Here is a 23,973-nt window from a genome sequence, read left to right as displayed (position 1 = left end):
GCTGGCACTGGCTACAAGTGGCTCAGCAGCCTTCAGGAAATAAGACAGGCATTCAGGCTTGAAGAGAAAGTAGAAATGCCTGTCTTATTTCCTGAAGGTCCTTGGACAGAGCCAATTATTCTTTTCAACTTTCTCATAGTACCCCATGTCTACTTGGTGTTGAATTTGATACCATTCCATATACATAGGCTTTCTCATTTTCCACTATTTCTATAAGGTCTTTGAGTGCAGAAGTTATGTCTTTTTGGTGTCCTATTTATTCAACAAATGTTTATTGAGCTTCCACTATAAACTGGGCACTGTATTATAATTACAATAATGACTAGGGCAGCGCTCATGTTGCTCACAGTTTTGCAAAGGAGACAGAAGAGTAGACAGTTATATTTTGCTCTATTTTCTTTGACAAAGGGCTATTTAGGATACATCAGAGGGATACTTAGCTGATGTCTACCTCGAGGAGACATCATCTAAACTTGAAAGATAGTTAGCCGTTACCCAGCTGAGGAGAAAAATGTGGATGGGTGGAGAAGGGGGCAAAAAAAAAAAAAAAAAAAAAGGTGTGGACAGAGGAAGTAAGAAAATGTGAAGGTATGTAGGAGAGAGAGCATGTTACATACAAGGAATTCATAATAATTCAGTGTGACTGGAACAGAGCATACCTATTGGAGAGTAACAAGGGATGAAGTTAGAAAGGTCCACAGAGCTAGGTTATGAAAGGCTTTGGATGTCATACTAAAAAGTTCAGGCTTAATCCTAAAAGGATAAAGGAGGAGTCACTGAAGTATTTTAGCCAGGAAAATCACTAGCATATTTGTGGTTTACATAGATCATTTTTGCTGTAGTACAAAAGTTTCCAAGCTACTGCAGCAAAATAGGCAAGAAACGACAAGAGACTGAAACAATTCAGAGGAGGCGGTGGGGAAGGAAGTTGTTTCAAGAATTTGTTGGCCACGAGGAGTGAGAAAGAGAAGTCTGAGATTAGAAGATTTCCAGATTTCTAAACGGTAGTATTAAGGAGAAATGGTTCCTTTCTCTTAGATAAGAAATAACAGGGTAGGATGTGGTGCTGAGTGCAGGAAATGAGTCATTCTGGTTGGCCATGTTGAGTCTGAAGTACCTTGGATAGTCTCAAGATCACCTAATATTGTTAGGGGAAGCACACTGATTGAAACAGCCCACCCTGGCCAGGTACCATAGTAAACATTTGCATGAGTTGTTTTATGACAGGAGATTCTGGTAAGGAATACAGAACTAATAAGCTACCAACTGGAAGAGTTCAGGAAAGGTCTAAAGGAGACATTGCATGTCTGTCCACTTCCCAGAATTACTCTCGATAGCATCCATCTTGGCTGAGCAATGTGTGTGCCACCAGGAAAGACTCTGAATTAGAATGATTGATCAAAGACCACCCGGAAACTAATCCCATCACCATAAAACCCGAGACTGTGAGCCACGTGGCAGAGCAGTCCTCCTGGGTTCCCTTACCCTACTGCTCTCCATCCGGGTGCCCTTTCCCAATAAAATCTCTTGCTTTGTCAGCACATGTGTCTCCTTGGACAATTCATTTCTGAGTGTTAGACAAGAGCCCAGTTTTGGGCCCTGGAAGGGGTCCCCCTTCCTACAACAATATGATGTTTCTAGCGAGGAGATTGTTATGCAAAAGATAAATTGTCCATGTGGTCAGGAAATTCTGTGAAGCTGGCTAACAAAATCCTGACTTTTTGGAAGGTTATGGAAGAATCTCACTGATCTCAACAGCAGGGGGTAGGTAGAGTTGAGGATCCCACATACTAGAAATTTGTCTGCAGCTACTGCTCATCTTTCACCGAGGCAGTGTGGTTGTTCTGCTTCATTTCTGCTTCCTTCTCTAAGCTTCTCTAGCAGGCTTAGTTATTGCTTCACCAGACCATGGATTACATGGATCTAGGGTTGTCAAGAGGCTGACCTTGGCTCGACTCCATATGACTTAGATCTCTGCCTACTTGTTTCTACTTCTAAGTCTCCAAGTCTCAGTTATGAATTCCAGTGGGAGATAATCTGATTGGCTCGCTTTGGGTTAGATGACCACATGTGGACAGAGGATGGGCTTCTGTGGGTTCTAGTGCTGTCCCTTCTAGACTGTGGAATCTAAGAATGGAATGTGAGCAGGTAGGAAATGGTGGGCTGAGAAAACAGGAGCCTGGAGTACACTAAGAAGAGTATTCAGTACGTACGTTTGAAAATGTTAGTCACTCGGTTGTGTCTGACTCTGTGACTCCATGGACTGTAGCACACCATGGAATTCTACAGGCAAGAATATTGGAGTGGGTTGCCATTCCCTTCTCCAGGGGATCTTCCTGACTCAGAGATTGAACCCTGGTCTCATGCACTGAAGGCAGATTCTTTACCATCTAACCCACCGGGGAAGCCCACATAAGTCTGAGCTGGAGATAAAGATTTGGGGAAGTAGTTAAAACCAAAGTATTGGTTGATATTACCTGGGGAAAGCTTAGACTGTAAGAAAAGATCAAGACTGAAAAAAAAGAACCTTGGGGAACAGCAGTGTTTAAGAAGTAACAACAGGAAGATAAGTCAGTGATAGAGACAAAGAAAAGAAGGGTAGTGCTACAAAAACCAGCAAAGAGGAAGAGACCAACGGGGTCAAACCCTACAGAGGCTGAGTAAGAAGAGAACGGAAGAATGACAAGGAAACCAGTAGTGAGGAAATATCCAGCGAGAGGTGGAGACAGAAGCCAGATTACAATGGGATGACATGAGTAGAAAGTCAAATAAATGAGAGGTGAAGGGGTAAACAGACAATTTCTTTTTTTAAAAATTTGGCTTTGAATGGAATGGGGAAAATAAGGCTGAAGATGGATTTATGGTCCAGGAAACTTTTATATACTAATCAAATCTCCCCAGATTCTGGGCTGGGGAGATATCAAGGACAGAGCCAAGACAGTCAATATTTGATGAAGGCAAGTAGGGAGGGGGTTGAATAAGATGACTGGAGCTCAAGAGATTGGGACAATTTTCCACTGAAGTGACAGGGAAAATGGCATATCAGGGGCTGTGCTGTGTGTGTTACTGACTGTATAAGGGGGTCGTCAGTAACTATCCTTGAATAGTAAATGAATAGATGCATGGAGTGGTGACTGAGCCAGTTTGCAGAATTTAGGATTCCATTTCTCTGGGGTCTCACCTTAAGGCAAGGGAATTGGGTGGTCAAGGCAGGCTGAGGCAGGGCTCGTCTTGCCAGCTTGAATGCTGAGTAAGACAAACACAGTGGAAAGGCCTTTCTCCTGCTCTTCAAGAGAAAGATGGAGGTGATGGAGGGAGGTGTGGGGGAGGTTCAAGAGGGAGAGGGCATATGTAGACCTATGGCTGATCCATGCTGATGTTTGGCAGAAACCAACACAATACTGTAAAGCATTTATTCTTCCATTAAAAATAAATAAAGAAAAAAGATACCTGATGGCAACACCTTCAGTTACCTCACTTCTTAAGGAAGCCAAAACTTGGGATAGCAGGGATGGTGAGGCCTAGGGATTATGGTTGTGAAAAACAACCTTGGTTTAGGGGTCAGGAAACCCTAGATTCTAGCCACTTTCTGAAATTTACTGACCACATGAGCTTACACAAGTTGTGTAACTATGTATCTAGTTTCTTTATTTGTAACAAGTATGTGATGTGACCTTCTCTGCTCATTTTAGAGTACAGATTTCACAAAATGCTTTCAAATATATGTCTATGTGTATATATTATAAATATTGTAAAGCACAGTGCAGCTATACGGCCCCATTAATTTATACTCCAGGCATTCTGAGAGTGTGGCTGGCTTGTGCAGAGTCCCCATGGAGCTAATTCTAAGCATACAGGACCGTGCGCCAGGTTCCTTCTTGGCTGCCACACGTATTGAGAGCTTGGCCTGACTGAGAGTGTAGAGCATTCCTGCTGGCACAGAAAGTGCCTGGAGGGAGAAGCATATTAAAATCACAAACTCATTACTTTCTCAAGATTAGGACACATAAAATTCAAACAGCTTTATAAATTGCCTCCAGAAATTGTAAGGCAAAAATTAACTCTGCCTCAAACTTTACATCCACATTATGAATGCCACTTTCCTCTCTCTCCCAATTATGTCCATCTCCGTCACCATAAATCAAAAGACAACACAAGCATTTCCCTCTGCAGAGTTCCCCAGCTTCTCTATAGGAATGAAAGAAAACTAAAGACATAGGCATATTTATCATCTTTTAGCTCAGTTTCTGGATTCCTCTTAGGTCCTCTGAGTAACTTCCATCATTGCTTGTAGATTCAGATCATGTGGAAATAACTGCTGGTTTTCATGGCTGGCAGAAAGCGTATAAATTAAACTAGCAATACCTGGCAGCTGCATCTCACTAACATTGTGAAGGTTTAATGAGATAGTGCTTGTCAATCAATTTGTGTTCCTCATCTTCATCTAAAAGCATTTATTATCCCAAACTGGACCAGACATGAGTGAGGGACTGTGCCATGTATGCGCATTTCCCTGTCAATTGTGTGTTTTGAAATCAGATTTCTGGGTTCTTTGTTTTGTTCCTTCTCTGCGGCTTCATTTCCAAAACAATGAGTTCACTGACCTTAACTTGTAAAAGCCAGTATTGTCACCAGGGGTTTCAGTTCTTCATTTGGCCTTTTCTCCTACCTTTTTTTCTACCACGACTCAAGTTATCAGATATCATTTGGAGTGAACAAAGAAGGATTGTTTTAAAAACAAAATAATGTAACCCATTTGGGCTGTGATTAATGGAACTTATGAAGAAATGATAAATAGATGTTCAGGGCGAGAAAGGCTCAGTATTGATAAACATTATAATACAAAAGAGAGGGCCCTAATCCATAGGAAATGTACAGCTATAACACTATGCACAAATTTGTTTCTGTCGAAGTCCACCAGAAACATGACAGTTCTCCTGGATGAAGGCATGATTCAAAGAGGATGGCTGTAATCCATTGGAAACCACCTGCATTTCTTAATTCATCCTGTAAATGTTTGCAAAAGACTTTTAAGATCTGGCTTCTTAACATGAAATACTTAACAAATTATGGCTCATGGAGTCCACAACCAAAGCTGCATGGCCAGAAAGCTTAAAAATAGCTATTTCTCGTATCAGCTGGAGACTCAGAAAAATATGTTTTGTTCTTTTCTCTAATAGCTAACTACTACATGTGTAAGACAGCATAAATCTGTAATTTTTTTAAGACAAAGTAAAATTTCAGATGGAAACAAGAGGGCCTCTGTATTGGGGATGTAGCATTTGTTGCCATTCCGAAAGCACAAACACATTTGAATAACTAGCTGCTATTAGAAGAAAGATTCAGGATCAACATGGCTAAGTACAAAATAAGAACAATGGGTATACAAATGCTGATTCAGAGAAATTATAGTGCGTCATGGTGGAAAAAATATTGGACTTACATACATGAAACTTATATACTTATGGAAAACAAAACGATCTTATTTAACACTCGACAGTTCTAGATCTAAATAATGAGAATCCTAACCTATAAAAGCAGGAATACATTACCCACTAGACTCTAAGTTCTCTGAGAGCAGGCTCACCTTCTTATTCACATTTACATCCTCTCATAGTGCTTTGAACAGAGGGTGCACATAATTGATGCTTAATATATATTTTGGATGAAATGATGTACATTTGCTTTCTCACCTTGTTCTCATATAACTGACAGAATGTGCCAAGGCACAGACGTGACATTTTTTTTTTCTCCCTTCAGATGTTTCTGGGCCCCCATCAGTGTACAGTTGGCACCAATAAAGGAGACCTAAACAATGTTGGCATTCAAAAGACTTGCTGAGTGTAATGCACGGGAGTGTCGCTACAGTCACGTGAGAGGACAGTGTGCAGAGCTGTCCAAAGGTAGCTGGCACTTGAACCGCTGACAATAGCTCAGCTTTGGTGTTTCCTATTTTGAAAAAAAAAAGAAAAAGAAAAGAGAAATGAAACAAAGAGAAAGAAAGAAAAGGAAGGAAGGAAGTAGAGGGGGAGGAAGAAGGACCTGGAGCTAATTATTAATATGAGTATTAGGAGTTTTTGGTATTTTATTGAATTCTGCACATAACATTTCCAATGAAAACACTTTAAATCCAATGACAGATTGATAAAAGAAATCAGATGAAAATATCACACAATTAACTCACAGGTATTTACTGTTATTTAGTTAACAGAAGGCCCAAAATTACTATGTCAGGAACATTACAGAACATGGCATAATAGTTTATTTTAACTTTACAATAATATGTGGAAATTAACATAATTCAATGTCAAAGGAAGACAAATGTAGAAAAATATAAAATGTTTTGATCTTACATTTTATCAGAACTCCATTATTTATTATGTCATTGTTTAAGAATGACTATTATTTCATTCCATACAAAATAATACTTGTTTGACTTATCTGTTTGAGGAGGAGAACTAAACTTAAGGTTACAAAATTTTAAATTCTGATATGCTATAGTTTATATTTCATTTAATTATTCACAGTAACACTTCATTGCTAGTCAGTAGAAGTACAGAATGTATCACAGACTGTTGATTTACAAGGGAAAGCAATTCCAGTGTCTCTCTGCTATTTTAAAAAAGAATTAAAATGTAGCATTATGCCACTGATTAACACATGAATGTTCTCCATATTTGAACTGAGAAGTCATCAGATTTTAATTTTATCCAGGAAATTACTTCAGTGAATTTTTAAATATGTGTATCAACTTTACCATATATTTGAACTATGGCTAAATGTTAATAATCCTGTTGTCTAATACTTGATATCAATTCTTTTTGAACAGTTACAGGAAATAATGAGGTTTTCTTAAAAGAAAGGCAGTTTTTCTACTCACTCCCCATTCCCTGTCCTCCCCTAATCACAGAACACATTTGATGAAAAACAATAAGCTGAAAAATGGACAATATCGTGGGTCTTAGAGTATGCTTTCTCTGAATTAGAATGTCTGCAGTTTCTTGGGTTGATTATTGTTTCTTTGAACTGTTCATAAGTCAGTCATTATGATGGACTTTTTAAAAAGGAAATTAGAAAGGAGATCAGTGGAGAAAATAATTTTTCAGTCCAGCATTTTGATATCATCTGGATTTAATGTCTGTAGTCAGAGTATGGGGACTTAAATATGTTTTAGATGGAAAATGTTCGGCTATCACCCTGTGGGACGACTCTATTTTAGAAGCATTTAGAAAGGTCTGACAATAACAGCCACAGTGCCTTGTGAAATTTCCCAGTGTATCATTTGGAATTAAATTTTAGTTAAAGTCTTAAAGATCATGGCACTGGTAGGAAAGAAAAAACTTGACAGAGAATGAAGTGTAAAGAACGTGAAATGTAAAATCATTTGCTGCCCTTATGATCGTGGACAAGTCACGATCTTTCTAAACGTTGGTTGTTTAATCTCTAAACTTCAGATAGTATTATTACTTTATAAGGATATTTTAAAGGTTAAATAAGATATGTGAATGATCTTTGCAAACTATAAGATAATGAACATGTATGAGACATCTCCGTGAAAAAACTGAAGTGCTGTAGTTGTATTTGTTACTCTTATCTGCAAAATCACTTTCCATCTGCATAAGATTAAAAAATGGATTCTAAAACATTTAGCATATTACACAGAAATAATACATACACTGTTTGCTTTCCCTTGTATGTGTAGAAACTTTTTAACAGAAACTAAGTCATTTTATGGGATAACTTCAAAAATAGTCTATACAGTGCCTTTAATAGGATATTCCTATTTGGTTTATAATCATACAATTTTATGGCATTTAGGAAAAACAGTTCAACAGTTAGTTTTACATAAACTAAATACATAACCTCCCCACCCCAAACCCAGTATAAGAGATCACACCATGGAAACATTTTACCAGAAGAGATACTACTATGGTTTGTTTTCATATGGTCAGTTCACAGATTGTTGTAAGATACACTATTAGCACAATATGCTAGAATCACCATTTAGCAAATTTTATCAACTTTAAAAAAATGGTTAAATTACTTCTTACAAAGATTACTAACACAAACATATAAGACTCAGTTATAGCTAAAGTGAAAATTCAGATTCATGTAACCAAAATGATCAGATTAAATGTTTTAATGAATTGGTCCACTAATCAAAACATACATTTCCTATTATGATAGAGGCCTTTAAAAACTGCCCCCTTTTCTGAATGGAAGGATATAAGACTATATTTTTGGACAGATAATCTCAGTATGACAAAATATTTCTGTATTATTCAAATGGACTATCATTTAAAGAATTTCCCTAGTGTCCATATTTTAGCATCTTTCTATCCTAATCTCTTTCTACCATAAACCACCAACCAGAATATACTCTTCTTTTACAGTGGATATACTTATTTCTTAGCTATGTTGTGCAAAACCTATAGCCTTTCATTCTCCCAACCATCCACTAAAGCCAAACAGAAGCATTGGTTTATCCCTGAATTTTGTTTCGCACTCCTGAGCAAAATTAATTACAATATGGCTCTATCAAGCCTCTTTTGTATTCACAAAAATTTATAAAATTTTGTGACTATTATTTTAAATTACAGCCATTGTTTCTGGGGCCAAAAGGATATTAACTTATAAATGTGACAAAACCACACCTTACAATCAGCTACATTTCACTGGGAACATATTCAGTTTTGATTTGCTAAGTGTTTACTCAACTACAAAATTTTTTCATAAGGTTCACTTGAACAGACATTTCATTTAGATAATTAGCAACATTAGAGGATGAAATGATAAATCATAATAATTAAACCATGGTCAAAATAAAAATATTTACATGCCTTACGTCTTGCTGAGGTTGATTAGCAATATTGGAAATAATATTTGGATTTGCAGTCTGTTCAGTCCATGAGTAGAGATATGGCATCTAAGTGACTGGAGGGAGCGACATGGACATGTATATTACAGCAATCCTAAAATAATATAGAATACTCAAAAATGTAAAGAAACATACAGATTACTAAAAGAAATTGGGGCTCAGAGAGGTTAAAGGAACTTTCCTAGGGTACATGAGAGTTATTGGTAGAGCCAAAATGAAAGTGCAGAGACACCTGCTCTATCAAACTGCGGCTTATGTGGAAATGATCAAGAGATTGTAAGGCAAACACTCCCCTATCCCTCCAACCTTTTCCCACCTTCTCCTACTCCCATAGTTATAATGTGGAGTATGATAAAGCTCTGTTGCAGTTTTAGCATTTCATATATGAGTTCAAATCACCTTAAATGTCAAATTAAATTTAAAAAATAACCTCCTCTCCTTTCCAGGTACTTTATTAATCTGTTTTCATTCTGCAGAGTGAGTTTTTAATTTATTCATGATCCCATTTAGAGACCAGTGACAATTCTTAGAGGAGAAAAAAAAACCCCATATCCTCTCTCACAAGCAACTTGAAGAATGATGTATTTATGACACTTTCAAGACTTAAATCTCATTTCAATTTATTCATTCTTTCAAAAATACCTAAGAAAATCTGAGTATTTAAGTCTGCTTCCAAGACTTTTCAAATGCATATAATGAGAATTTGGGGACTGGAAAGGCCTTTTGAGATTAACCCAGAACATCCATTTGCAATTAGGAAACTGAAGCCTGGCAACGGTAAGTGATGCATTTAGGGTCCCACAGGCAGAAAGTGGGTAAGAATTCTGGTCTCCCAATATCTAGAGTAATACTATTTTTACTCCCCATTTGGTGAAACATATTTGCTATGACAGTTTCTTCATCTGGTACCATTCTGTGCTTTGATCTTAAAAGTACAGGTTTTGTCTTTATTTGAAACTGTAGCCTATAATAATGTGGATATGATATTAAACCTACTATAATGCTTAAGGTTGTGTCATTGGTATTTGACAAAGGTAGCTCCTGTGTCTTATTTTGGTAACACCTATTGATCTTTACCAAAACATCTGCATGTCTTAGACCTCCTATTAGGACAGTTGATTGGTTTGTTTCAGTCATCCCAATAGCTGACATGACCAGGCTGTGATCATCGGTTATGAGTTACTAAGGTGGTTGGAAATGGACTATTCTCTGGGCCAGTGTCTCTACTACATGGGCTAACACAGAACAAAAACACCTTGGTGGCTGTATTTTCATCTTAAAAACAAATTATCCAGATTGGAGGTGCACATAGCTCAAATCTGAGATAGTTGTCATTTTTTACTTCAGTTTTTCCCAGAGTGATCTGGTCTCAAAGTTTTGACCAGAGAAATTACCAGCAGATTGTGCAAATCATTGTAGACATTGCCTCAGAAGAAAGTTACCTGGATTGTATCTTCTGTCTGTTTGTTTTGCAGCTAGTAGGTATAAGATTGCTTCAGTTACTGATTCTTATACGTTAACAATGAAATCCATGACCCGTATTTCCTTCTATGGGACATCATAAAGTATTATAATTTTGCCTTCCCTACCACAATATTTTGGTAGTAACTGAAATTCTACAAGTGCTCTTAATTTAGCATTCTTATGTATTTAAATAACAGGAGATGGGAGTTTTATGCATTTGGTCACCATATTTTAGAAATGAAAAGAGTCTTCTTTATATTAAATGTTCACAGTTTGACTTTCTATAAGGCTTATTAAATAATATACAAATAGCTACCATTCTGCTGAAATGTCACAGTAAATACATTAATAATGGCACAGAAGTGAAATGTCCCCAAATGGGAAATCATTTTCATGACGTCCTATGTTACTTTTCCAAATAAAACTTTGCTTTTCTTTTTTAACTGAAAAATTCCATTTCTAAAAGAATATAAAAATAGAAAATGAGTCAAGAAGCATTTTACAGCTATGATTTTTAAGGAAATTCTAAAAACAGTAGATCGAATATATTTTTAAGAATGTGCTTTGTCTCGCTACATCAAACACAGCAGAAAAACTAAATTAAATGAGTATATTATATATGAACTGTTGAAAAGTATTAAGATAGATAACTTAAACATATAATAAGAACTAATATATTTTTTAAAGTTAAGCTCAGCTAGAACCTACCTACAAGACTAATTTGCAAATCTATCATTTTTGAATCAAAAAATAAAAGAATGTTTAATCAAGCAAGGCACATTTCTTTTAGGCAAGTCTGTCTTTAATACCATTCATCTGGGCACAGTGTAGACTTCACTTATTTACACATAATGGACTAGTTTCTATGAAAGCCTTTGGTACAAAACACACTTTCACAAATAAAGTTGTACATAGAAGATTACATTAATACATATCATGATTAAACACAGTCCAGTAATTAACTGAAAGAGGAGAACAGTATAATAAGTTGGCTTATTGGAAACAACCATTTAGGCTTTCTTTATCAGCAGTACTGATTAGTTTTTGGATGATTAAATATCATCAAAATGTCAAATGATACTTTGATATTTTTAATGTTCTTCTTTATCTCTTGGTCAATACCTTTTCAACTGCACACAATTTGAAGAGAATCCTCCAGCTTCAGAGCTGTTTCTTGTATATGAAGCATTTGTTAGAGACATGTTATTTAATGTCAACTGAAACTATGTGTTGGCAGACATATCACTGCTCATCAGCAATATAATCAACACTGTATTCATTGTTCTAGGCAATTTAAAAAGAGCATTCTACTGGTCAGTGCAGCTCTACAGTTCTTTATGTGGGGCTCTTCTGGTATCTGTTGGACAGAGTAAACACAATAATTTACTGTAATTTAGTTTTTAAAAAATTACATAGACTAGGTCAATATAAAATATTCTATTCATTATACTTTTAAAAACTATTTACTGTTATCTTGAAAAGTTTGAGCAATTTAATTTACAAAATATATTAACCACATATTCAGGGCTTTTAATTTATGTAAGAAAAAGTTTCAGAGTATTCTAGAATTATAACTCCCACCCCCGCTTATTAACGTTGACCTCCAAATGTAGTCTAAACCAATGTGATTGTTCTTTGAATAGGAAAATTTATATTCCTCTTAAGAACCATCTGAAATGTACCAAGTGCCAACTGCTTTTTAGAAAAAGACATGTATCAATTTTCTCAATGTATTTTCAAGGGCTTGCTTCTTTTCTGTACATTCCACTGTAGTAATCTAAGATGAGAACTCCTTCGAAGTGAATTGAAGTCTCATGCTCAGATAAATGTTGTGAAGAGGGAAAAAAGGAGACAGCAAAACAGTCTCAAAATTAGTGTTTTGATAACTATGTTCTAGGTACTAGAGACATAGTACCTAGAACTACAGATACTCTGTATGACCAATTATTACAAATAGCTTTCAAATCTACTGATCCTTTAAAATATGAACTCTGCCCCAGAATACTGGAGTGGGTTGCCTTTTCCTTCTCCAGGGGGAACTCTGCATAGTTGTATACTATTTTAAGAAAAAAAAATTAAGACAACAACAACCACTTAACCAGGGTTTCGGGGGAACCAAGAAATTAAAGTTCAAGTTTATTGTTTTCTTCTCATCAACTACGAAAAAATTATTTGGAAATGCAGACAGTAAAGTATTCCTTAAAAATAGCATAGAGCAGCACAACTGTCTTATTCACTGCTACATTCAAAATCTAGCATAGTGTCTGGCACACAGATACTTTATATGCTGAGTGAATGAATAAATCCCTACTACTTTGTACAATGTAAATTGGATATATAATTTATTGTGAAACTTAGAAAGACAAAAACAGAAAATCCTATACCCAGCTTCAGGTTTCAATATGTGAATATAATCCATCATAATACATAGAAAAAACTGTTTCCCATATGTACTCTTGGTTTTAGCAGGTATCTCAAAATCAGTGATAAATACTTAATGATGGCAATTTGGAATCTGAGTGTGCTTTTCATGGAAGAATCATTCACTCACTGAACTACATGTTGTATGCCTACCATGCTGGGAAATTATCTAGTAAAAAGTCTTCCCTTTTTGGTTTGGATTATACTTGCTCATCCTTCATGAAAGAAGTAACTTCTTTTTAACGCTGGTCTTTAGTTAAAAAGTAAGAGTACATTCTTGCATCACAGTACACTTAATGCTCATTATAAAAGTTTGAAAATTACAATGGTCTACAAGTTACTGATGACTACTAATTACAAGAAAAGTAACATGATGATATAATAACCTTTTTATGTCCTCAGTGCCTAACTTCTGCTCAATTGCCAGTGCAGCTTTGGCTATGTTGAGATTAAGCTATTCTTTTCTTGACACAGCCTTTTTATAAAAGGGGCTGGGGCTTTCTTTAAGCTCATGAGTTAATACCTGCCTCAAGGCTCTTAGGATTAATAAGTCTGCAGGTGTGGAAGGAGTAGTAATTCAACAGAAACAAAACAAAAAAAGGAAAAAGTAAAAGGGATATTTAGATGGTAATTATATTGTTTAGGGCTTCCCTGGAGGCTCAGATGGTAAAGCGTCTGACTGCAATGTGGGAGACCTGGGTTTGATCCTGGGTCGGGAAGATCCCCTGGAGAAGGAAATAGCCATCCACTCCAGTACTCTTGCCTAGAAAATTCCATGAATGGAGGAGCCTAGTGGGCTACAGTCCATGGGGTCGCAAAGAGTCAGACACAACTGAGTGACTTCACTTATATTGTTTATATTAGGAGCTAAGAAATGGGTTGAAGGACTTAGAAAAATGGATCTTGGCTTAAGTATCAAAATTACGAAAGAAAGAAAGGAAGTATAATAAAAAATGGTGACATAATTGAAGCTATTTCGCCAAATAAATGTTCTAACAAACAAAGCAAGAAAACAGGATAAGAACCGTCAAATATCAATAGTGACTGAAACTGTGCACAAGCTCCTGTGTCCTTGTCTTTTACAGTAAAATGCTGACTCAAGAGTTAATGACTGGGGGCTTCACTGGTGGCTCAGTGGTAAAGAATCCACCTGCCAATGTGGAGACACGGGTTCGATCCCTTATCTGGGAAAGATCCGACATGCCGTGGAGCAACTAAGAGCATGTGCCACAACTACTGAGCCTGTGCTCTAGAGCCCAGGAGCTTCAACTACTGGAGCCCCCATGCCCTACAGCCTGTGCTCCACAGCAAAAGATGCTACCACAAGAAGCCCATGCACAGTAACTAGAGAAGAGCCCCCGCTCACCACAGCTAGGGAAAATCCCGTGCAGCAACAGAGCCCCAGCACAGCCTAAATAAATAAATAAAAATTTCAATAAAGAGTTAATGATTGGGAAATGTGAAGATGTAGAAACGAAGAACAGCCCTTGGGCCAGGAAACTGGTAACAATTTAGACTATAATTCTGCCACATAGCAGAATCTTTGAACACCCATTTCCCTGAAAGATATAGATAGAAGCCTGATACACATTCCTAAGTTGCTTTTACAGGAAGCAGACCCCCTCCAGATGAAAGCATTGACCACAAGAACACAGACCCTAGACTGGTTGAAACCAGAAAGCTGATGATGCTTGAAACTTTACCTGATGCTAACCAGTCCGAGAACTGTGCATGAGCTGATCACGCTCTGCTCCTCGAACACTATAAGTCTTCTTACTACCCGCCGGGGGTGGGTCACACAGACTTGAGGGCACTAGCCTGCTCTGTCCTCATTTACATGGAAAAGCAATAAAAGCTACTCTTTTCTACTTCACCCAAAACTCGAACTCTGAGTTTCTATTCAGCACCGTGAACAGAGGCCAAATTCTGGCAACACTATTAAGCCTGTGAAAAAGTAGTTAAGACTTCCGCCCAGACCGAAATGAATTCTTGAATGAAAACTCAGTATCTTGCCTCAAGAACCCCATGAACAGTATGAAAAGGCAAAAAGATATGACACTGGAAGATGAATTCCCCACGTCGGTAGGTGTTCAATATGCTACTGGGGAAGAGCAGAGAAATAGCTCCAGAAAGAATGAAGCGGCAGGGCCAACGCACAAACAATGCTCAGTTGTGGATGCGTATGGTGGTAAAAATAAAGTCTGATGATATAAATAAAAACACTGCATAGGAACCTGGAATGTTAGGTCCATGAATCAAGGTAAATTGGATGTGGTTAAGCAGATGGCAAGAGTGAACATCAACATTGTAGGAATTAGTGAACTGAAATGGACAGGAATGGGTGAATTTAATTCAGATGACCATTATATCTACTACTGAGGGCAAGAATCCCTTAGAGGAAATGGAGTAGCCATCATAGTCAATGAAAGAATCTGAAAGGCAGTACTTGGGGACAATCTCAAAAACAGTAGAATGATCTCAGTTCGTTTCCAAGGCAAACCATTCAACATCACAGTAATCCAAGTCTAAGGCCAGTCACTAATGCCAAAGAAGCTTAAGTTGAACAGTTCTATGAAGACCGACAAGACCTTCTATAAATAACCCCCGACCCTTGCCCCAAAAGATGTCCTTTATTTGCATAGGTGATGCGAATGTAAAAGTAAGAGGTCAAGAGATTCCTGAAGTAACAGCAAGTTTGGCCTTGCATTATCAGATGAAGCAGGGAAAAGCCTAACAGAGTTTGTTCAAGAGAACACACTGGTCATAGCAAACATCCTCTACCAACAACACAAGACATGGACATGGACAACATGGACAACCAACTACACATGGACATCACCAGATGGTCAATGTCAAAATCAGACTAATATTCTGCAGCCAAAGATGGAGAAGCTCTATAGAGTCAACAGAAACAAGATCTGGAGCTAACTGGCTTGAATCATGAGCTCCTTATTGTAAACTTCAGGCTTAAATGGAATGAAGTAGGGAAAACCACTACGCCACTCATGTATGACCTAAATCAAATTCTTTATGATTATACAGCGGAGGTGATGAACAGATTAAAGGGATTGGATCTGGTAGACAGAGTGCCTGAAGAACTATGGACGGAGGTTCATGACACTGTATAGGAGGTAGTGACCAAAACTATTTCAAAGAAAAAGAAATGCAAGAAGGAAAGTGGTTGTCTAAGAAAGCCTTACAAATAGCTGAGAAAATAAGAGAAGTGAAAGGCAAAGGAGAAAGGGAAAGATATACCCAACTGAGTGCAGAATTCCAGAGAATAGCAAGGAGAGATAATCAAACCTTCTTAAATGAACAATGCAAAGAAACAGAGGAAAACAATGGGAAAGAATGGGAAAGACTAGAGACCTCCTCAAGAAAACTGGAGATACTAAGGGAACATTTCATGCAAAGATGGGTACAATGAAGAAGAGAAACAGCAAGGACCTAACAGAAGCAGAAGAGATTAAGAAGAGGTGGAAAGATTACACAGAAGAACTATACAAAAAAGATCTTAATGACCCAGATAACCACGATGCTGTGGTCACTTACCTAGAGCCAGACATCCTGGAGTGTTAAGTCAGGTGGGCCTTTAGGAAGCATTACTATGAATAAAGCTAGTGGAAGTGATGGAATTTCAGCTTAGCTATTTCAAATACTAAAAGTTGATGCTGTTAAAATGCTGTACTCAATATGTCAGCAAATTTGGAAAACTGAGCAGTGCCACAAGACTGGAAAAGGTCAGTTTTCATTCCATTCCTGAAGAAAGGCAATGCCAAAGAATGTTCAAACTACTATACAGTTGTGCTCATTTCACATGTTGGCAAGGTAACAACGCTCAAAGTCCTTCAAGGTAGGCTCCAACAGTATGTGAACCAAGAACTTCCAGATGTTCAAGCTGGATTCAGAAAAGGCAGAGGAACCAGAGATCAAATTGTCAACATTTGTCAAATCACAGAAAAAGAAAATGAATTCCAAAAAACCATCTACTTCTGTTTCATTCACTATGCTAAAGCTTCTGACTGTGTGGATCACAACAAACTGGAAAAGTTTTAAAGAGATGGGAATACCAGACCACCTTACCTGTCTCCTGAGAAACCTGTATGTGGGTCAAGAAGCAACAGCTAAAACCTGACATGGAACAACAGACTGGTTCAAAACTAGGAAAGGAATATGTCAAGGGTGTATTTGTTACCCTGCTTATTTAATGTATATACAGAGTACATCATGCGAAATGCTGGGCTAGATGAAGCACAAGCTGGAATCAAGATTTCTGGGAGAAATATCTACAACCTCAGATATAAAGACCATACCACTCCAATGGGAGAAAGCAGCAAGGAGGAGCTAAAGAGCTTCTTAATGAGGGTGAAAGAGGAGAGTGACAAAGCCGGCTTAAAACTTGACATTCAAAAAACTAAGAGCATGGCATCTGGTTCCATCACTTCATGTCAAATAGAAGGGGAAAAAGTAGAAACAATGGCAGATTTTATTTTCTTGGGCTCCAAAATTGCTGTGGATGGTGACTGAAGCCATGAAATCAAATTCTTCATTGGAAGAAAAGTTATGGCAAATCTAGACAGTGTATTAAAAAGCAGAGACATCACTTTGCTGACAAAGGTCCATCTAGTCAAAGCTATAGCTTTCCAGTGGTCATGTACAGATATGAGAGCTGAACCATAAAGAAGGCTGAGCACTGAAGAATTGATGTTTTGGAACTGTGGGGCTGGAGAAGACCCTTACGAGTCCCTTGGACAACAAGGAGATCAAACCAGTTAATCCTAAAGGAATCAATCCTAAATATTCATTGGAAGGACTGACGCTGAAGTTGAAGCTCCAGTACTTTGGCTACCTGATGCAAAGAGCTGACTCACTGGAAAAGACTCTGATGCTAGGAAAAATTGAGGGCAGGAGGAGAAGGGGGAGACAGAGGATGAGATGGTTGGATGGCATCACCAATTCAATGGACATGAGTTTAAGCAAACTCAAGAAGATAGTGAAGGACAGGGAAGCATGGAATGCTGCAGTCCACAGGTCGAAAAGTGACACAATTTGTATTTGATGAGGAAAAATTTGAAATTTCTGTAACATGGTTTTATGGACACTTGGTTTTCATGAGTTTATACTTTGACATCTACTGAATAACTTGGTGTTGGCTGCACATCAACAACCTCTACAAATTCTACCAACTAAGTGGTCATGAATTAGCCCCAAAGACTAGAAAGAGTTCTTGCTGAATTATGTATAGTTCTCTGATTGGCCTCTTTGAAATTATAGTCTTGGCAAGCAAAAAACGTTTTAACTCACTTAGTAATTAAAACTGGTAAAGTGCCAAGATGTAGAACTTTGTCAAAAGTCTGAAAGTCATGAGAAAATGAGCCATGAGGTGTAAGCAATACTACTTAGAGCAGTATTTAGGCCTACTAAAAATAAATCTCCTCAAAACACATAAGTGAAAGTGAAGTCAGTCAGTCGTGTCTGACTCTTTGCGACCCCATGGACTGTAGCCTATCAGGCTCCTCTGTCCATGGAATTTTTGAGTCAAGAGTGCTGGAGTGGATTGCCATTTCCTTCTCCAGGGGATCTTCCTGACTCAGGAATCGAACCTGGGTCTCCCACATTGTAGGCAGACGCTTTACTGTCTGAGCCACCTAGCTACAGAGTAATACAAACTGACCTTTCAAAATGAGTTAAAATGTTTGCAGGTATAAGGTTTATAGAATTTAGCCATAAAGCAATTCAAACACAGATTTTACTTGGAGAAATTGTTTCTGTCTATGGTTTTTAGTTGCTTACTACATTTTGAAATCTGACATATAGTCGCTCTTGACTGATTTTAATTACAATTTTTTATAAAGGTAATAGATTAGTGACTTCCTCAAATACATATTGCTCTTCCTCAAATACACCAGGCATTTTGTTTTGTCCTGTATGGAAGAAGGCAGGAGGCATGGGCTTGGAGAGGGGGGTGGTGGTGGGAGGGGTTGGGGAGGAGAAGGAAGCTCAGTTTTGGACATATTAAGTTCGAGATATCTATTAGTTATGCAAGTGGAGATGTCAAGTGGACAGTCAGAAATTCAATCTGGAGTTTAGGAGAGAAGGCCAAGTGGGAGATACAAATTTATGTATAGGTCATCTAAAGCTATGAGAATTAGACTGAATGGAGAAGAAAAAGAGGTCTAAGGACTAAATCATGGCCCATGGGGTTCTTCAACATGATGACCCAGGAGGGGTGCAGAAGAACCAGTAAAAGAGACTGAACAGGCGAGGCCAGAGAGGTAGGAAGAAAATTCAGTGTATCCTGCAAGTTAGATGAAACATTTCTTCTTAGGAGTGGGGATGTATTCTATAGGGCCAAATGCTTCTGACTGGTCAAATGAAGTGAGTCCTGAGAAATGGCCACTGGATACAGCTTCAGGAGGTCACCAGGACCCTAAACAGTATGATTTTGGTGAACTGGTAGGGGTGAAAGCCTGTCTGGAGAGAATGGGAAGGGATTCAATGGTAAACAAATAGAGATACAGTCCCAACTCTTATATAGGAAATAGACACTAATTATATAACATAAATAAACTTAAAATTACAGCTATGTCAAGATAACATACTATAGTAATTCATTCCAAGATACACTTTCCCAGATTTGAGCAGCTATGAAATTGGGATGTATCTCAAAATCTCTGGTACTTTCCCTTATAACTGGCAGTTTTTCTCTCTTTTTTTTTTTAGTGGCATATAAAATAATGCTGGCTCTAGTAAAGAAGAGCACCTTAAATTTGATGAACTATACCATAACAGATGAATAGATAAGACCAGAGTCATGAGAGATAACTTGGAGAAGTATTGAAGTAAAGATAGAAGTGAATGGGGTGAGGAGGGAAGGAAGGGGCTAGCAGTGGGAACATTTGCAAAGATCCCCAGTGCTTAAGGTAAAATGAGAGCTTATTCTGTAACTGGAAGATCAGGGTTGTTGGAATACAACAGGGGAGGGGAGGAACACAGGTATAGGATAGGGCTAGATATTTGGGAGCCTGATGGGCTACAATCTATGGGGTCACAAAGAGTTGGACATGACCGAGCATACACACAAGAGACCCTAAGAACAAGAAAAAGATCTTGAAAAAAATTTAAGCAGAGGCAGGTGATATAATTAGATTTGAGTCTCAGAAAGATCATTTTGGTTACCAGGTGGAGAAAGGGTCAGATTGGCCCCAGGAAATGTGGGAAGGCCGGATGAGAGACCTTCACACTTATCCAGGATAGAGATGATAGGAATGTGGACTAAAGTGGTGGTGGCAGCGGTACAGAAAAGTGGGTTTTTTTAGAGACATTTAGGAGGTGAAATGACAGAACTCAGTGATAGACTGAATATATTTACTTCTCTTTGAATTTATTACTACATTAATAGATATTGATACACTGAGACTACTTGGCAATAAATCTTCCTTTTAAAAGGCTTTAAAAAATTAAAATGATTTTTAAATGTTTATGCTGCACATATGAATGAAAACAAATATTTTGGAAATTCATTAATTGTCAGAAAATGAATTAGACTTTAGATCTACAGATAAAAAGCATATACAGATAAAAATCATATAGGACAGGGTATAACTTCTGAAGAGGTGAAGTGTGTGCATGTAATAATCCCATGGGCTTCTCTTTCAAGTTAAATTAAATGCTTTAATTTAAGGAAATGTTTAAATGTATAAAAATAAGAACCTTAGAATTGTTAAAGGAGTTTAAAATAAACTTAACAGAGAACAACTGAAAGAGCAGTGCTGATGGCCCTCTAACACACAGGGGCAATGCTGACTTTCATTCTAAAGAGGTAATGGGGACTCTCCACAGAGATTCCCCAGAGCCTTTATACCCTCAAGGAAGGGCTGAGGGGAGGTTGTGGGCTCACCAGAAGAGAAAAAGTATCTCTCCATTTCCTACCACCATGCTGGGGGCTATGATCCCTGGACCTGCAAAGTCAGAGCCCTGCATACACAGATTTATCCCTAACATTCTTTAGATAGGATGAAACGTGACCTTTTGTCCACTTGAATGCTATCTGACTAACAATCAGAAAAATCCCAAGATTTATTTTTCCGGCAAGAGTTCCTATTTTGCACTATTTAGGTTGCAGCAGTAATAAAATGGCTCCCAAGAAAATGATGGAGCCTCTTTTTCAGATCACTTCTTTAATGCATTTGATGGTTAATAGTGCAAAATCTGAAATATAAGAAAAAACACATCCAGGACCAAAAAAAAAAAGAGAGAGAGAAGAGAAAAACCACAATAAAGTTTTCTTTTTTTTTTTTGCAAAATGCTTTTTCTTTACAATGTCAAAGACAAAATTCATTCATAGCATCACTGAAAACAAAGACAAATATCTGAAATGCTCTAACCTAAATCATTTAAAGAATACTATTATCATGCATGATATGGCAATTGCCATTTTCAGGCAGGAGGCTTGAGGCTGAGTCACAACCATACAGTTTGGGCTCTGCGTGGTTTCCTCTCCTTTCTGTCTTTGATTTGCTTTCTCTCAAAGACTATCAACCATTTACAGCAGGTTATTTAAAAAAAAGTGATTTATTATATATAAAATTACTAAATGAAATGTAGGAAATTAGTAATTTTTAAAATTTTGTTTTGGGGTATAGCTGATAGTTTCAGGTGAACTAGGAAGGGAATCAGTCATACATATACATGTATCCATTCTCCCCCAAACACCATTCCCATCCAGACTGCCACATAATATTGAGCAGAGTTCCATTTGCTACACAGTAGGTCCTTGTTGGTTACTCATGTTAAATATGGCAGTGTGTACCTACCCACCCCAAACTCCCTAACTCCCTCCCCTGAGCCATCAAAATCTTGTTTTTAAGTCTGTGAGTCTGCTTCTATTTTGTATATAAGTTCATTTGTATCATTTCTTTTCAGATTCCACACATAAGGGATGTCATATGATACTTCTCTCTCTGACTTCACTCAGCATGACATTCTCTAGGACTATCCATGTCACTGCAAACGGCATTAGGAAATTAGTTTTAAAGCAATAGTTTTATCTTCCTTAGTTTAAAAGGCCAGATACAAAACAGGAAGAAAAAAAATCCCACCCTAAAATGCAATCTCTAAACATCCTCTTCCCCATTCTTATGCTCCTCACTTCTATCTCAGTGTTTGCATGAGTCTTCAGACTGGGGGCACATGTGCTTTTTTGCATTTCTTAGTGTGAGGGATTAGCACTTCTATTCACAGCTGAGAGATGGAAAGGTCTTGGAACTGCTGTAGAAAATGTTGAAATTTTAAATGTATAGGATGTCAGGAAATTCTAGTTATGGTTCTCAAAAGAACAGACTACTAGTATATAGTATATATATTGGATTTATGTACGATCAGCAAAGCAATTACTTGAGTATGTTATATGCCGAAGAGGCAAACAATAAGTTTTATGTAAACGAACCATAACTTTAAATTTCTTTATACTGTGCATTTAAAATTTCAGTCCCCAAATTTTATTTCAAAGTTGAGAAATAATTAATGTAACACTCCTCTTATGTGTAGCCATTTGTGATTATATCACCTTAGTTGGTGGGTATTTAAGTTTGCTATAATATCTGTTTAAAACACCATATAAAAAATAAAATAATGCTATTGTTTTTATCTCTGGATTCTCTAGCTGTAGGGTATATATATTTTTCCCAGGGTGCTGATGGATATGCACTGATCCAGTCACATCTCCTCCCATGAATCTCTTGCACATACAGGCATAGGTATACCTTTCAACATCCAGGACATGCAACTGAGCTCAGTGAAGTCTATGGTTCAACAAAGTTAACTAGCATGTGTAAACTGAGGCTCCTTAGCATTCTGCTCTAAGCCCAATTCACTATCCAATTTCATTTTGTAAATGCCTTAGGACCTTGAGGAAGGGGCTACAAATATTATGTAGGACACAGCTATATCTTGATTTTTTTTTTTTTTTCAGCACAGATGTTCTTAAAGAGTCATGGAGTGGTTAAGTAAGGCAATAATGTCAAATTTCAGTGAAAATGGCAATCTCCTTCTGGTTTCCCTGCGTTTGTTCTATGTAATTTCTCCTTTCTTAACAAGGGAGAGTCAAAATGTTTATACTACTTTCTGGCATGGTTCTTCAGTAGTCCAATTAAAGAATGAGAAGATAGAAAAATAATAATCTGCATAATACTATCATCTATCGTAGAGTAAAACACATAAAAATAGGAAATTAATCTTAAACCTGAAAAATACCCATTATCCATTGGATAATGTCCTAATAACCATTGTATCACTACCAAGACCGATTAAATTAATATTAAATCTAGATAAATCAATCAGGTAAGAAAATAATCTTTTATCACTAGAAGAGTCAATCTCTTCATCTGATTTAAATACCATATTTGGTTCCTATGGTTAAAAATATCTGATAGTTTAAAAAGGGTTAATTTTCAGTACACTGAATGATTAGGTTTCTGGGGCTATGATCTTTCCATGAATCCATTAATTAGTAACATGGGCTGAAGTCAAATCTAAAAGTATAAGCAATTTATTTTCTCAGTCTCTTTCAAGTCATTCAGTAAAAGGAACATGGGTTTTGGGGCCACAGTGACTAGCTTTAAATCATGCTAGATCTCTTGCTAGCTGTAAAGTCTTGGGTAAATCACTTAGCCTTAACCATCTTTTTTTTTACCCTCCTAAGATGGGGTTAATAATACCACTTACCTTGCAGAGTTGAGAAGTGTTCTGGATGTGACTGACCCTTAACAGATTGCAATTATTATTGTTACTATAGAAAGTAAATAGTAAGACGCTGATTATGTTTTTCACACCATTCACAAGGCTCACAGGTATAAGGCCTGTGAGTAATGATCCCAATAATAATGTAATCTCTTAGCAAATAATGTAATAATAATATAAAATAATATAATGTAATCTCTTGGCAAAATCTCTGACACAATATACCTGTATTAACTTTAAATATTTACAACAACCCTCTGAGGTGTTATTTATTATATTTATTGTACAAATAAGGAAACTGAGGCACAGAGAGATTACATAATTTGCTCAAGGTCATACAGTAGAGTCAGGATTCAAACTCTGGCAATATGACTGCAGAACTTATGCTATAAATCACTTCATTAAAAACCTGAAAACAACATTATTGTAAGATAATGGCCATTCACTCATCAAATATGTACTGAATACAA

This window comes from Capricornis sumatraensis, chromosome 2, assembly GCF_032405125.1.
Source record: "Capricornis sumatraensis isolate serow.1 chromosome 2, serow.2, whole genome shotgun sequence".
Taxonomy (NCBI): Eukaryota; Metazoa; Chordata; class Mammalia; order Artiodactyla; family Bovidae; genus Capricornis; species Capricornis sumatraensis.
This window is presented reverse-complemented; position numbering follows the sequence as displayed.